We start from the raw sequence: 14,183 nt of genomic DNA on the forward strand, positions 1-14,183 counted from the left end.
AGAATATAACATTTGTAAGCATTTATGCATCCCATGTAGAATCACGTAAATTATAAAGCAAATATTAAGAGTTAAATGGAGAAATAGATGTAAATATAATATTGGGAGATTTTAATATCCCACTTACATCAATGGAAATATCATCCAGATAGAAAATAAATACGAAAACATTGGTCTTTTTTTAAACATTTTATTTATTTGTCATGTTTAGAGAGAGGGGAAGTAAAGGAGAAAGAGAGGGAAAGAAACAGCAATATGCGGTTGCCTCTCACACACCCCACACTGGGGACCTGGCCTGCAACCCAGGCATGTGCCCTAACTGGGAATTGAACCAGCAACCCCTTGGTTTGCAGGCTGGTGCTCAATCCAATGAGCCACACCAGCCAGGGCAGAAAACATTTCTCTTAAGATTCATGTTAGACTAAATTGACTTTAAAGATATATACAAAATATTCCATCCAAAAGCAACAGAACACACATTCTTCTCAAGTGCATGTGGAACATTTATTTAACAGGACAGATCATACATTAGGCCACAAAACAAATCTTACAAATTTAAGAGGACTGAAATCATATCAAGTATCTTTTCCAACAACAATGGTATAAAACTAGAAATTAACAGCATGAAGAAAACTGGAAAATTCACACATTTGGTGGAAAGCAACTAACATGCTACAGAATAACCAATGGGTCAATAAATTAAAAGAGAAATAAAAAAATACTTTGAGATGATTTGACTTCGGGTAGTAGGTACACAATGCAATATACAGATCATGTATCATAGAAATGTATACTTGAAACTGCTATGATCTTATTAACCAATGTCATCCCTAACAAATTTTAATTAAAAAATAAAAATTAAAAAAATACTTTGAGACAAACAAAAATGGGAATATAACATACCAAATCTGTAAGATGCAGCAAAAGCATTTCTAAGAAAGAAGTTATAAATATCTACCTTAAGAAACAAGAAAAGTCTCAAATCAACAACACAGCTTTACACCTCAAGGAGCTTAAAAAATGAAGAACTGAACTAAACAATTAGCAGAAGGAAGGTGATAACAAAGATTAGAACAGAAACAAATGACAAAAAGACTAAAAAGACAGTAAAGAAGATCAGTGAAACTAAGAGCTGGTTCTTTCAAAAGATGAACAAAATTGACACACCTTTAGCTAGACTCAGTAAGTAAAAAGAGAGGATTTAACACCAGAAATTAAGAGGACATTATAACTAATATTAGAGAAATACAAAGGATCACAAGAGACTACTATGAACAATTATATGCCAGCCTAGAAGGAAGAAAAAATTCCTAGATACATACAACCTACCAAAACTGAATCTTAATGAAACAAGAAATCTGAACAGATCTATTACTATGAGATTAAATCACTATTCAAAAACCTCCCAACAGTGCTCGCTTGGGCAGCACATATACTAAAATTGGAACGATACAGAGAAGATTAGCATGGCCCTTGCGCAAGGACGACACGCAAACTCATGAAGCGTTCCATATTTTTAAAAGGCAGATAACTGTACTTGAACAATAAAATTTTTTTAAAAATTAAAAACAACCTCCCAACAAACAAAAGACCAGAATCTGACAGCTTCAGTAATGAATTTTGTCAAACACTCAAGAAAGAATTAATACTAATCCTCAAATTCTTCCAAAAAGGAGAAGAGGAAGTTCTTCCAAACTCATTTAAAGAAGCCAGCATTACCCTGATACCAAAATCAGACAAGGAACCTGCAACTAAAGAAAATTAGAGTTCAATACCCCAGCTGAATATAGATGTAAAAATCCTCAAAATATTAGGAAACCAAATTCAACAACACATTAGAAGAATTACAAACCATGATCAACTGAGATTTATTCCACAGATGCATGGATGGCTCAACTTCAGCACACCAATGTGATATAACACATTACTAAAATGAAGGATAAAAGCCAAATGATCTCAATAGATGCAGAAAGAGCATTTGACAAAATTCAACACCCATTTATGATTTTAAAAATCTCAACAAAGGGTATAGAGGGAACATACCTCAATAGACTAAAGGTTATATGTGTAGAAGCCCACAGCTAACATCACACTCCATGGTAAAAAGCTGAAAGCCTTTCCTCTAAAATCAGAAACAAGATAAAGATGTCTACTCTCACCACTTTTATTCAACATAGTACTGGAAGTCCTAGCCATAGCAATTAGGTAAGAGAAAGAAATAAAAGGCATCCAAATTAGATAGAAGGAGTAAAAAACAGTCACTATTTCCAGATGACATAATGTTATGTATAGGATACCTTAAAGACTCCATTAGGAAACTGTGAAAATAAACAAATTCAGTAAAGTTGCAGGATACAAAATCAATACATAAAATCTACTGTATTTCTATATACTAATAAACTATCAGAAAGCGAAATTGATCCTGTTTACAAATGCATCAGAAAGAATATACTCAGGAAAAAAATTTAACCAAGGAGTTGAAATACATGATATTGAAAACTGTGAGACATTAATGAAAGAAATTGAAGAAGACACAAATAATTGGGAAGATATTTCATGTTCATTGATTGAAAAAAATAATATTTTTTAAATGTTCATACTACTTAAAGCAATATACATACTGAATGCAATCCCAATCAAAATTTCAATGGCTTTTTTCAAAGGCATAGAACAAATAATCCTAAGATTTGTATGAAACCAAAAAACAAACAAAAAAAGAAGTCCTTCTGAAGAGGGAAAGCAATCTTGAGAAAGAACAACAAAACTAGAGGCATTATGATTACCTTCAAACTAAATTACAAAGCTATAGTAATTAAAAGTGTGGTATTTCTTAAATTTAATTTTTAATTTGAATCGTATTTTACTGTGGTTATTAGTTGTCCCAATTTTCCACCTTTGCCCTCCTCCACCCAGAACCCGTACTCCCTCAAACAATCCCCACATCATAGTCCATGTCCTTGAGTGATGCATGTACATTCTTTGGCTACTATATTCCCCATGCTGTACTTCACATCGCCATAACTATTCTGAAACTACCAATTTGTACTCAATCCCTTCACCTTTTGTGACCGTTCTCCTGACAGCTTTCCCATATGGCATCCATCAAATCGTTCTCTGTATCTATGAATCTGTTTCTGTTCTATTTGTTTGTTTTGCTTTTTAGATTAAATTATTGATAGATATGTATTTATTGGCATTTCATTGTTCATATTTTTGATCTTCTTAAAGAAGACTCTTTTACATTTCATATAATACTGGTTTGGTGGTGGTGAACTCCCTTAACTTTGTCTTGTCTGGGAGGCTCTTTATCTGTCCTTTGGTTCTAAATGATGGCTTTTTGGGTAGAACAATCTTGATTATAGGTCCTTGCTTTTCATGACTTTGAATATTTCTTGTCAATCTCTTGTGGCCTGCAAAGTTTGATTTGAAAAATCAGCTGATTCTTATGGGAACTGCCTTGTAGGTAGCTAACTGCTTTTCTCTTGCTACTTTTAGGATTCTCTCTTTGTCCTTAACCTATGGCATTTTAATTATGATGTGTCTTAGGATGGGGCTTTTTGGCTCATCTTGTTTGGGATTCTCTGTGCTTCCGTGACTTGTATATCTACTTCTTTCACCAAGTTAGGGAAGTTTCCTGTCATTATTTTTTCAAATAGATGTTCAACTTCTTGCTCTCTCTCTTCTCCTTCTAGCATCCCCATGATTCTAATTTTGGTATGCTTTAAGTAGTCCCAGAGGCTCCTCACACTAGCCTCATTTTTCTGGATTCGTTTTTCTTCTTGCTGTTCTGATTGGGTGTTTTTTGCCTCCTTATATTCCAAGTCTCTGATTTGATTCTTGGCTTCATCCACTCTACTGCTGATTCCTTGTAAATTGTTATTTTCAGTTAGTGTATCCTTCATTTTTAACTGGTTCTTTTTTAGGGTTTCCATGTTATTTTTATGCTGTTGAAGTTCCCTCTGAGTTCATCTGCTCTTCCTTTAAGTTCACTGAGCATCGTTATAACCACTGGTTTGAACTCTACACCTAGCAAATTGCATGTCTCCATTTTGTTTAGTTCTTTTTCTGCAGTTTTGTTCTTTTCTTTCATTTGGGCCATGTTACCTGGTCTCCTCATTTTGGCAGCCTCCCTGTGTTTGTTTCTATGTTTCTATGTATTAGATAGAGCTGCTACCACTCCCAGGCTTGGTATAATACCCTAATATAGTAGGTGTCCTGTAGAGTTCAGTGGTACAGCCTTCACTATCACCTAAGCTGGGTACTCAAGGTACGGCTTCTGTGTGGGCTGTGTACCTCTTGCAGTGAGCCTTGATTGCTTTTGGCAGATCAATGGGAGGGATTTCCCAGGCTGATTAGGTGCAAGAACTAGCTGTGACCAGTGGCCAGCAACCTCTGACCACTGTGGAGGATCAGCTATGCAGGTCTGACTCCACAGAGCAGGACTTACCTCAATAGGGTTCTGCCCACTGAGTCCACCCCCTTGAGTGTTTTGCTTGTGGAGGTGGTTGGGTGATGGTGCTCCAGTATGGTCTGTACCTGTCCACAGGGTGTACAGTCTCTGGAGCCTCTCAGGAGGTACATACCAAAGTCAACCACTACCTGTGTTCTGTCCGGAAACAACTGGCAGAAGCTACAATGTAATCAGCAGATGGTTCTTACTTGTTTTAAGTTTGGAGGCATCCAAGCAAGGCCAAGCTGTGAACCAAGGCCAGGTACTGCTAGTGCCTGGCCCAGGGCCACTTAGCAAGAGGTACAGGGCTCGCTGAGGCCAGGTGCTGCTTGTTTGAGAGAATTTAGGGAAATCTGAAGCATGAGCCAAGACAAGCCTTTCATATTGAAAAGCCACTGGAAACAATTTGGGTAGGCCCAAAATTGGGTGTGGCAGAGCACTGGGGAATCACCAGAGTGGGGTAAACCAGTGTGAGCCAGGTTGATGGAGTCTCAGATATGGTGCCCACTGGCAGGCTCTGTGGGAGATGAGCGCAGAAAAGGAATAATGGCCTCTGCCAGCACTTCTGTCTTGGAGAAACCTGCCCCCACCCAACTCCTGCCCTGATGCCAGACACTGTAGTTCCACCCCGTACATCTATGATGCTCTTTCAATCTCCTGCCCTGCACTGGAGCTCAGAAGTAGGTCTGAGTAAGTCTGTGTATGGGCCCTTTATGAAGAACTGTCTTCCGCAGCCTCAATCTCCACTACTTTTTACAGCCAGAAGTTATGGGGACTTATCTTCGTGGGCTGGTAGGCCTGGTTTGCGGCTAGGACCCTCGATCCCAAGATATCCCTCCTGATTTTTATCCACCACTGTGGGTGTGGGACCAGCCTATTCCACAAGTCCACCAATCCTACCTACCTCGTTGCGTTCCACAGTTGTAGGACTTACATTCAGCTCGATTTCTGGTGATTCTGAATAATGCTTATTCTATAATTTAGTTGTAATTTTACTGTGGTTGTGTGAGGAGGCAAGTCATGTTTACCTATGCCACCATCTTTACCAGAAGTAAAAACAGTATGGTATTGGCATAAAAGCAGACACATAGATCAATGGAACAAAACAAAAAGTCTAGGAACGAACCAACAACTAAAAAGATAAACTAATTTATACCATAGGAGCCAAGAATATACAATGGGAAAAGAACAGCTTTTTCAACAAACGGTGTTGAGAAAAGTGGACAGAGAAAGAAAAGAAAGAGAGAAAAAAAGAGAAAGAGAGAAAAGAAAACTCAACTACTATCTTATACCATATATAAAAATTTACTACAAATGGCATCAAAGATTTGAATATAAGGCATGAAACGATAAAACTCCCAGAAAAAAAGAGAGGTGATAAGCTCCTTGACCTATTTCCTTTTTTAAAAATGTATATTTCATTGATTATGCTATGACAGTTGTCCATTTCCCCCCCTTTGTTCCCCTCTGCCCTGCAAACTGCCTCCAACCCGCATGTCACCCCCTCACCCCCCCAGTTAATGTTCATGGGTCGTACATATAAGACTTTGGCTTCTACATTTCCCATACTTTCTTTTTATTTAAAAAAAAATTATTGATTATGCTATTACAGTTGTCCCATTCCCTCCGCCCATCACTCCACTCCATCCTGCGAACCGCCTCCCTCCCACATTCCCCCTCTATAGTTCATGTCCATGGATCATACATATAAGTTCTTTGGTTTCTACATTTCCTATACTATTCTTACCCTACCCCTGTCTATTTTCTACCTACCACTTATGCTACTTATTCTCTGTACCTTTTCCCCCCTCTCTCCCCCTCCCACTCCCCTGTTGAGAATCCTTCATGTGATCTCCATTTCTGTGGTTCTGTTCCTGTTCTAGTTGTTTGCTTAGTTTGCTTTCGTTTTTGTTTTAGGTGTGGTTGTTAATAACTGTGAGTTTGCTGTCATTTTTACTGTTCCTATTTTTGATCATCTTTGTCTTAGGTAACTCCCTTTAACATTTCATATAATAAGGGCTTGGTGATGATGAACTCCTTGAACTTGACCTTATCTGAGAAGCACTTTATCTTCCCTTCCATTCTAAATGATAGCTTTGCTGGATACAGTAATCTTGGATGTAGGTCCTTGCCTTTCATGACTTGGAATACTTCTTGCCAGCCCCTTCTTGCCTGTAAGGTCTCTTTGGAGAAATCAGCTGACAGTCTTATGGGAAGTCTTTTGTAGGTAACTGTGTCCTTTTCTCTTGCTGCTTCTAAGATTCTCTCCTTCCGTTTCATCCTGGGGAATATAATTGTGATGTGCCTTGGTGTGTTCCTCCTTGGGTCCAGCTTCTTTGCGACTCTCTGAGCTTCCTGGACTTCCTGGAAGTCTATTTCCTTTGCCAGATTAGGGAAGTTCTCCTTCATTATTTGTTCAAATAAATTTTCAATTTTTTGCTCTTCCTCTTCTCCTTCTGGTACCCCTATGATTAGGATGTTATGACGTTTAAAGTTGTCCTGGAGGTTCCTAAGCCTCTTCTCATTTTTTTTTTTTTTGAATTCTTGTTTCTTCATTCTTTTCTGATTGGATGTTTCTTTCTTCCTTCTTGTCCACACCGTTGATTGAGTCCCAGTTTCCTTCACATCACTATTGCTTCCCTGTACATTTTCCTTTATTTCACTTTGCACAGCCTTCACTTCTTCCTATATTTTGTGACCATACAAAACCATTTCTGTGAGCATCCTGATTACCAGGTTTTTTGCACTCTCCATCTGAGAGGCTAGCTATTTCTTCATCACTCAGTTGTATTTTTTCTGGAGCTTTGATCTGTTTCATTTGGGCCTTATTTTTTCGTCTTTGCGCTTCTGTTACATAGTAGGGGGCCTTAGGTATTTGCCAGAGCGGGATAAACCATGTTGCTGGGTTATTGCACTGTATGTGGGGAAGGGGTCAGAGAGGGAAAAATGGTGCTTGCTCGGCTCTCGCCCTGCTTTCAGTCACTTGCCCACAATAAAAAAAATGGGCCCTTCTGGTGCTGATTCCCTTGTGGGTGGGTTTGTGTATGTTCTAAGACCCTGTGGGTCTCTCCAACAAACTCTTCTGTGAGGCTGGGAGTTTCTCCCGCCACTGCAACTCACACAGGTTTCTTCAGTGGGAGGTTTTGAGGCTTTATTTCACTGCGCTGGAACCCTGGGTGGCGCAGTGTGTCTCACTCCCAATTGTTCCTCCCAGGTTATGTGTATGCAAATGTGAGACCACCTCATCCGCCAGCCACTGCTTGCCTGCCCTGGTCCTCCAACCACTGCCTTGTTCTATGTCCACTCCACCCAGGCTGCCTGTGTCCGCCCCTCCTACCAGTCTGGTTGAATGTTTCTTCTTTAACTTCTTGGTTGTCAGACTTCCATACAGTTCGATTTTCTGACAGTTCTGGTTATTTTTTGTTTTTAAATTTGTTCTTCTTTCGCTTGTGCCAAGTAGGCAAAGTGTATCTACCTATGCCTACATCTTGGCTGGAAGTCTGATCATAGAATTTCTGTCTTTTATTACATTAATTTGGAATTCATTTTACTCTTTTATAAAAAAGAGATTTTATTTATTTATTTATAGAGGAGGAGGTAGGGAGGGAAGGAAACATCAATATGTGTTTGCCTCTCATGTGCCCCTTACAAAGGATCTGGCTGGCAACCCAGGCATGTGCCCTGCTTGGGAATCAAACCAGCTACCCTTTGCTCTGAAGTCCGCACTAATTTTACTCTGTACTCAACAACAGGCTAATTTTACTCTTTAGTCCACTATTCTTTTATACATCAGTGAATATTTTTGTGGTCATTAAAACATTATTCTCTTAATGGAAGTTAAATTGACTTTCTTATGTTAAATCTTGCATTTCTTATATGAACTCAGTTTAGTCATCATGTACCAGTTTGATTTCACCCATACAGATATGATTAGTTAATGTCACACAAACCTCCTAAATTTCTATGTCTGTGCCAGTGTAGACAATCCCAGGCTGTTTTCCAGACTGGAAGCTCAATTGAGATTTGCAAAGTATTGTAAAAAGCCACAAGTTGGATAAAAAATGACTTTACAATTAAGCTTTAGTTACTTCTATACATCATATCCTGAATGTGGCCTAGGTTTTTCACTAGCCATTATGTTTTCTTCTTTTGCTAATGATAAGAGCCAACAACTATACCAATCTTGGCCCAGCCCTTGGATATATTATTCAGTTAAGCAAAGTGGAAAACGCCTATTTTGGCCTGATAAAAATATGAGAAAAATGTTGGCTAAGGAATATATCATGAAACTTTCAATTAACTAAAATAAATATTTGTATTTCAAAAAAAAGACGATTTAAGGCATTCTGCTTGCAATCACACAACTGATTATTTCCCTTACTATAAAAATCTTGACTTCCAGCCAAAATGGAAGTGCACTGTGCCTCCTCGCACAACCGAAAGACAACAAGAATTTGTAAACAAAAAATAACTAGAACTGACAGAAACTTGAACTGACGAAAGTCCAACAACCAAGAGTTAAATAGGAAACATTCATCCAGACCGGTAGAAGGGGTAAAGATGTGCAACCTGGCAGAGAGGACTAGCAGCAAGGCAGTGGGTAGTAGAGCGGGTGGTCCCACATGTGCATACAGATAAACCGGGAGGAACAACTGGAGAGCAAGACAGACTGTACAACCCAGAGCTCCAGAGTGGGGAAATGAAGCCTCAAACCTCTGATTGAAAACACTTGTGAGGGTTGAGGCCGAGGGGGGAGAAACTCCCAGCATCACAGGAGAGTTCGATGGAGAGACCCACAGGGTCCTAGAGTGTAAACAAGCCCACCCACCCAGGAATCACCACCAGAAGGGCCCAATTTGCTTGTGGGTAGTGGGGGAAGTGACCAAAAACCGGTAGAAAGTATAGTAAGTGGCATTGTTCCCTCTCAGACCCCTCCCCCACACACAGCATCACAACTGCACCAAGATGAGTTGCCCCACCCTGGTGAATACCTAAGGCTCTGCCTCTTACTATGTAACAGGCTTGCCCAGACAAAAAAAAAAAATGGCCCAAATGAAAGAACAGATCAAAGCTCCAGAAAAACTACAACTGAGTGACAAAGAGATAGCAAACCTGTCAGATGCACAATTCAAAACACTGGTAATCTGCACACAACTGTAATTGAATAACAATAAACAATTAAAATTTAAAAAACACAAAAAAACACTGGCAATCAGGATGCTCACAGAATTGGTTGAATTTGGTCACAAATTAGATGAAAAAATGAAGGCTATGCTAAGTGAAGTAAAGGAAAATGTACAGGGAATCAACAGTGACAGGAAAGAAACCGGGACTCAAATCAATGGTTTGGAGCAGAAGGAAGAAAGAAACATTTAACCAGAACAGAATGAAGAAACAATAATTCAAACAAATGAGAAGAGGCTTAGAAACCTCCAGGACATCTTTAAACATTCCAACATCCGAATCACAGGGATACCGGAAGGAGAAGAACAACAGGAAGAAATCGAAAACTTATTTAAACAAATAATGAAGGAGAACTTCCCCAATCTAGCAAAGGAAATAGGCTTCTTGGAAGTCCAGGAAGCTCAGAGAGTCCCAAAGAAGTTGGACCCAAGGAGGAACACATTAAGGCACATCATAATTGCATTAGCCAAGATTAAAGATAAGGAGAGAATCTTAGAAGCAGCGAGAGAAAAGGACACAGTTACCTACAAAGGAGTTCCCAGAAGATTGTCAGCTGATTTCTCAAAAGAGACCTTGCAGGCAAGAAGGGGCTGGCAAGAAGTATTCCAAGTCATGAAAGGCAAGGACCTACTTCCAAGATTACTCTATCCTCCAAAGCTATCATTTAGAATTGAAGGGCATATTAAGTGCTTCTCAGATAAGGTCAAGTTAAGGAGTTCATCGTCACCAAGCCCTTATTATATGAAATGTTAAAGGGATTTCTTTTAGAAGAAGATAAAAAATATGAATAATAAAAGGACAGCAAATGCACAGTTATTAACAACCACACCTAAAACAAAAACAAAAACAAACTAAGCAAACACCTAGAACAGGAACAGAGTCACAGAAATGGAAATCACAAGGAGGGTTATCAGCAGGGAAGTGGGAGGGGTAGAGAGGCAGGAAAGGTACAGAGAATAAGTAGCATAAATGGTATAGGAAATACCATTATAGTATTTCAGAATAGTATAGGAAATATAGAAGCCAAAGAACTTATATGTATGATTCATGGACATGAACTAAAGGGGGGGAATGTGGGTGGGAGGGGGTATGCAGGGCAGAGGGGAGTAAATGGGGGGAAAATGGGACAACTGTAATAGCATAATCAATAAAACATTTTTAAAAAACCTAAAAAATAAATTAAAATCTTACCCTTAGAATTAAACTCATCCCAAAGATGGTATAAGTTTTATAATTATATGTTAAGCAAAAAAAAAGTAAAAAGAATCCTCAATATTAATGGGTGAGGTGCATAAAAATGATCACCCTACATTTATACAGCAAATATTTCATGATTCTCTATGTTATGAGGGTAGAAACTATGTTTCTTTGTTCAACTCTATACCTAGCTATTAGTAGTAACATATGGTACACAGCACATAGTGGGGGCTCAGTAAAATATTTGGTCAAAAAATCAGCAAATAAATGGATGAAATGAAACTGGAGTTTGAAATAAGTAACAGTTCTATCCCCCATCTATATAGCTTCATCTATAGTAAGACTATAAAATAATTAAAATACTGAAAAAGGATCAAAGCACAATTTTTCCTTTATGATTTTTTCTTTTAAGAAATACAACATAATCTGGATTGACAATAACTTCTTTCTAAAGAACTAAGTATTTACATAAATCCAGCAATTGAGGGCAAACCTAGCATATGTATCAAACTATAGATATTTTATAATTTTTTTAAAAAAGTGTTTTAGGGCCCTAGCTGGTGTAGCTCAGTGGATTTAGTGCCAGCCTGCAAGCTGAAGGGTTGCCAGTTTGATTCCTGGTCGGGGCACATGCGTGGGTTGTAGGCCAGGTCCTCAAGTAGGGGGCCCATGAGAAGGAACCACACACTGATGTTTCTCTCCCTCTGTTTCTCCCTTCCCCTCTCTCTAAAAGTAAGTAAATCTTTTAAAAAATAAATGTTTGAGGTATAACAGATATGTGCCAAAAAAAATGAAGCAAGATCACCTTCTTATAGCACACACAAGAATAAATTAAAAATGGATTAAAGATTTAAATGTTAGACCCAAAACCATAAAGTCATAGAAGAAAACATAGGCAGCAAAATCTTGGACACTGCTCATAGAAATATTTTTTATTTGATGTATCTGCCCAGGTAAGAGGAGCAAAAGAAAAGAAAATAAACAAATGGGACTTCATCTAACTAAAAATTTTTTGCACAGCAAAGGAAAACAACAAAATAAAAAGGCAACCCACAGAATGGGGGAACATATTTGCCAATATATCTGATAAGGGGTTAATATCCAAAATTTATAAAGTACTCACAAAACTCAACAATGAAAACAAAAAAACCAAAACAATCTAATCCAAAAAATTAGCAAAGAACCCGAATAGACACTTTTGCAAAGAGGATATACAGATGGCTAATGGACATACGAAAAGAGGCTCAACATCACTAATCATCAGAGAAATGCAAATAAAGCCCACAATGAGACACCATCTCACACCTGTCAAAATGGCTATCATCAATAAATCAACAAACAATAAGTGCTGGTGACATTGTGGAGAAAGGGGAACCCTTTTGTACTCTTAGTGGGAATGCAGACTGGCGCAGCCACTGTGGAAAGCAGTATGGAGATATCTCAAAAAATTAAAAATGGATCTGCCTTTTGACCTAGGGATTCCACTTCTGGGAATATATCCAAAGGAACCCAAAACACTAACTTGAAAGAACATAAGCACCCCTATGTTCACTGCAGCGTTATTTACAATCGCCAAGGTATGGAAGCAGCCCAAGTCTCCATCAACAGATGAGCAGATAAAACAACTATGGGACATTTACACAATGGGATTCCACTAGGGTGTTAAAAAGAAGAAAATTTTACCCTTTGCAACAGTATGGATGGACCCGGAGAACATTATGCTAAGTGAAATACGACAATCACAGAAAAACAATACCATATGATTTCACTCATATGTGGAATCTAACAAGCTGAACTAACAAGCGAGACAGACTCATAGATGGAGAACAGATGACAGCTAGTGGAGGTGGGGGAGTTAGGGGTTGGAGGGACTGAGCAAAAAGTAAAAAGGCCTCATGGACATGGACAACAGTGTGGTGATCGTGGTGGGGAGGGGAGTATAAAGGGACTAAATGGTCATGAAAAAAAAAGATTATTTATTTTTAAAAGTGTTTTAGGTATAGAAAACAATGATATTGAAACTTTTTTCCATTTGGAAGTATAAAATGTTTTTAATTTACAATATTCCCCTTCCTATTTTAGGGTAGCTGATGTATCTTTCTCATATGCCACTTTTTTTTTTTTAAATAGCATTTTCTGATATTCTGGAACAACAAGATGTTCCAGGCTTATATTGCAACTTCCATGCCTCAATTCTGGAATCAGCTATTTTTCACCCTCATGTAACAGAAACATCTGTGACATGTCAGACCTGGGGGTGGTGGTGAGAGCAGGAGGGAAAGCCACCAATCCTGAGGAAAGTCTCAGAATAAATAGCTGGTTTTTGTTAAGCAATGAAGATCTGTAGTGGTGTGTCACAAAGCAATAGGAAAGTAAAACAGAATTTGGTTCTGGAAGTGGAGTGCTGCTCTAACAAAAACTTAAAACATCTGGCATTGGCTTAAAATGAGACAGCAAACAGTGGCCCTACAGGAATTCCAGAACCTGTTAGGGGTGGCTGGAGGGCAGTGAGAAAATTGCTATTAAAGGCAGAACAATTAAAGAAACTATAACCTGCGGTAATGAGATAGGTAGAAAGGTACCTAATGGATTTAAATCACCATAAATACATGTTGCTATCTGTAGTGAAATACATTAGTTGAAGTTAAGAAATATATGACAACAAAGATTACTAAATATTAATCTTAAATCTTAATGATGAAAAGGGTATGTGTGTGCGTATACATATATTCCTGAAATTTTCTAATTTAATTTCCTTCCTCACTTATTTTTAAATACCATTCAAATACATTACTTTTTTTTTTTTTTCAAATAAGGAAAACAAAGTAAACAATGTCAACCAACTTACAAGACCCTCTTTGTTCACATAGGAAAGAACATGAATTTCTTTCTGCCTGGAATGGATTCTGGTTCCACATAATATTGGAAAACAAACTCAGTTTGAGAGTCTATAAAGACCATCCTTAACTCTGATCCAATTCTTACAATATTTTCTTTCATCTTCAAACACTGCTCATCTCACACTCTGCCAAATAAAGTTTTCAAAACCATACCCTGAAACAATACAATTGGGAAAAACCTTTTATCTTAAATGGGACATACCATAGTGCTTTAGTGCTAGCTACTATTTATTACCCTCTCAATCTCTAATGTGCAGGGGTATCCAACTTTTTGGTGTCTCTGCACCACACTAGAAGAAGAGTTGTCCTGGCCACACATTAAATACATTGCGACAAGTCATCACAAAGCAATCTCATAATGTTTTAAGTAAATTTACAATTTTGTGTTGGGCCACAGGTTGGACACCCTTGCCTAGAATATTTCAGAATCTTCATCTCTAGCACTTCTGGTG

General features: G+C 38.2%; 1 protein-coding gene, 1 long non-coding RNA gene and 1 other non-coding gene across 18 annotated transcripts in view; 2 read left to right on the forward strand and 1 right to left on the reverse strand.

The window, feature by feature from the left end:
- Positions 1 to 14,183, reverse strand: part of LRCH3 (leucine rich repeats and calponin homology domain containing 3) — a 144,221-nt gene that overhangs the window by 90,756 nt on the left and 39,282 nt on the right. The window lies entirely within an intron of this gene.
- The window catches only part of LOC139440696 (uncharacterized), a 72,402-nt gene that overhangs the window by 40,432 nt on the left and 17,787 nt on the right, over positions 1 to 14,183 (forward strand). The window lies entirely within an intron of this gene.
- Positions 1,412 to 1,518, forward strand: LOC112320710 (U6 spliceosomal RNA). The gene has a single exon (XR_002976428.1). It is a non-coding gene; the product is annotated as a U6 spliceosomal RNA (small nuclear RNA).

Source organism: Desmodus rotundus, chromosome 2 (genome assembly GCF_022682495.2).
Source record: "Desmodus rotundus isolate HL8 chromosome 2, HLdesRot8A.1, whole genome shotgun sequence".
Lineage (NCBI taxonomy): Eukaryota > Metazoa > Chordata > Mammalia > Chiroptera > Phyllostomidae > Desmodus > Desmodus rotundus.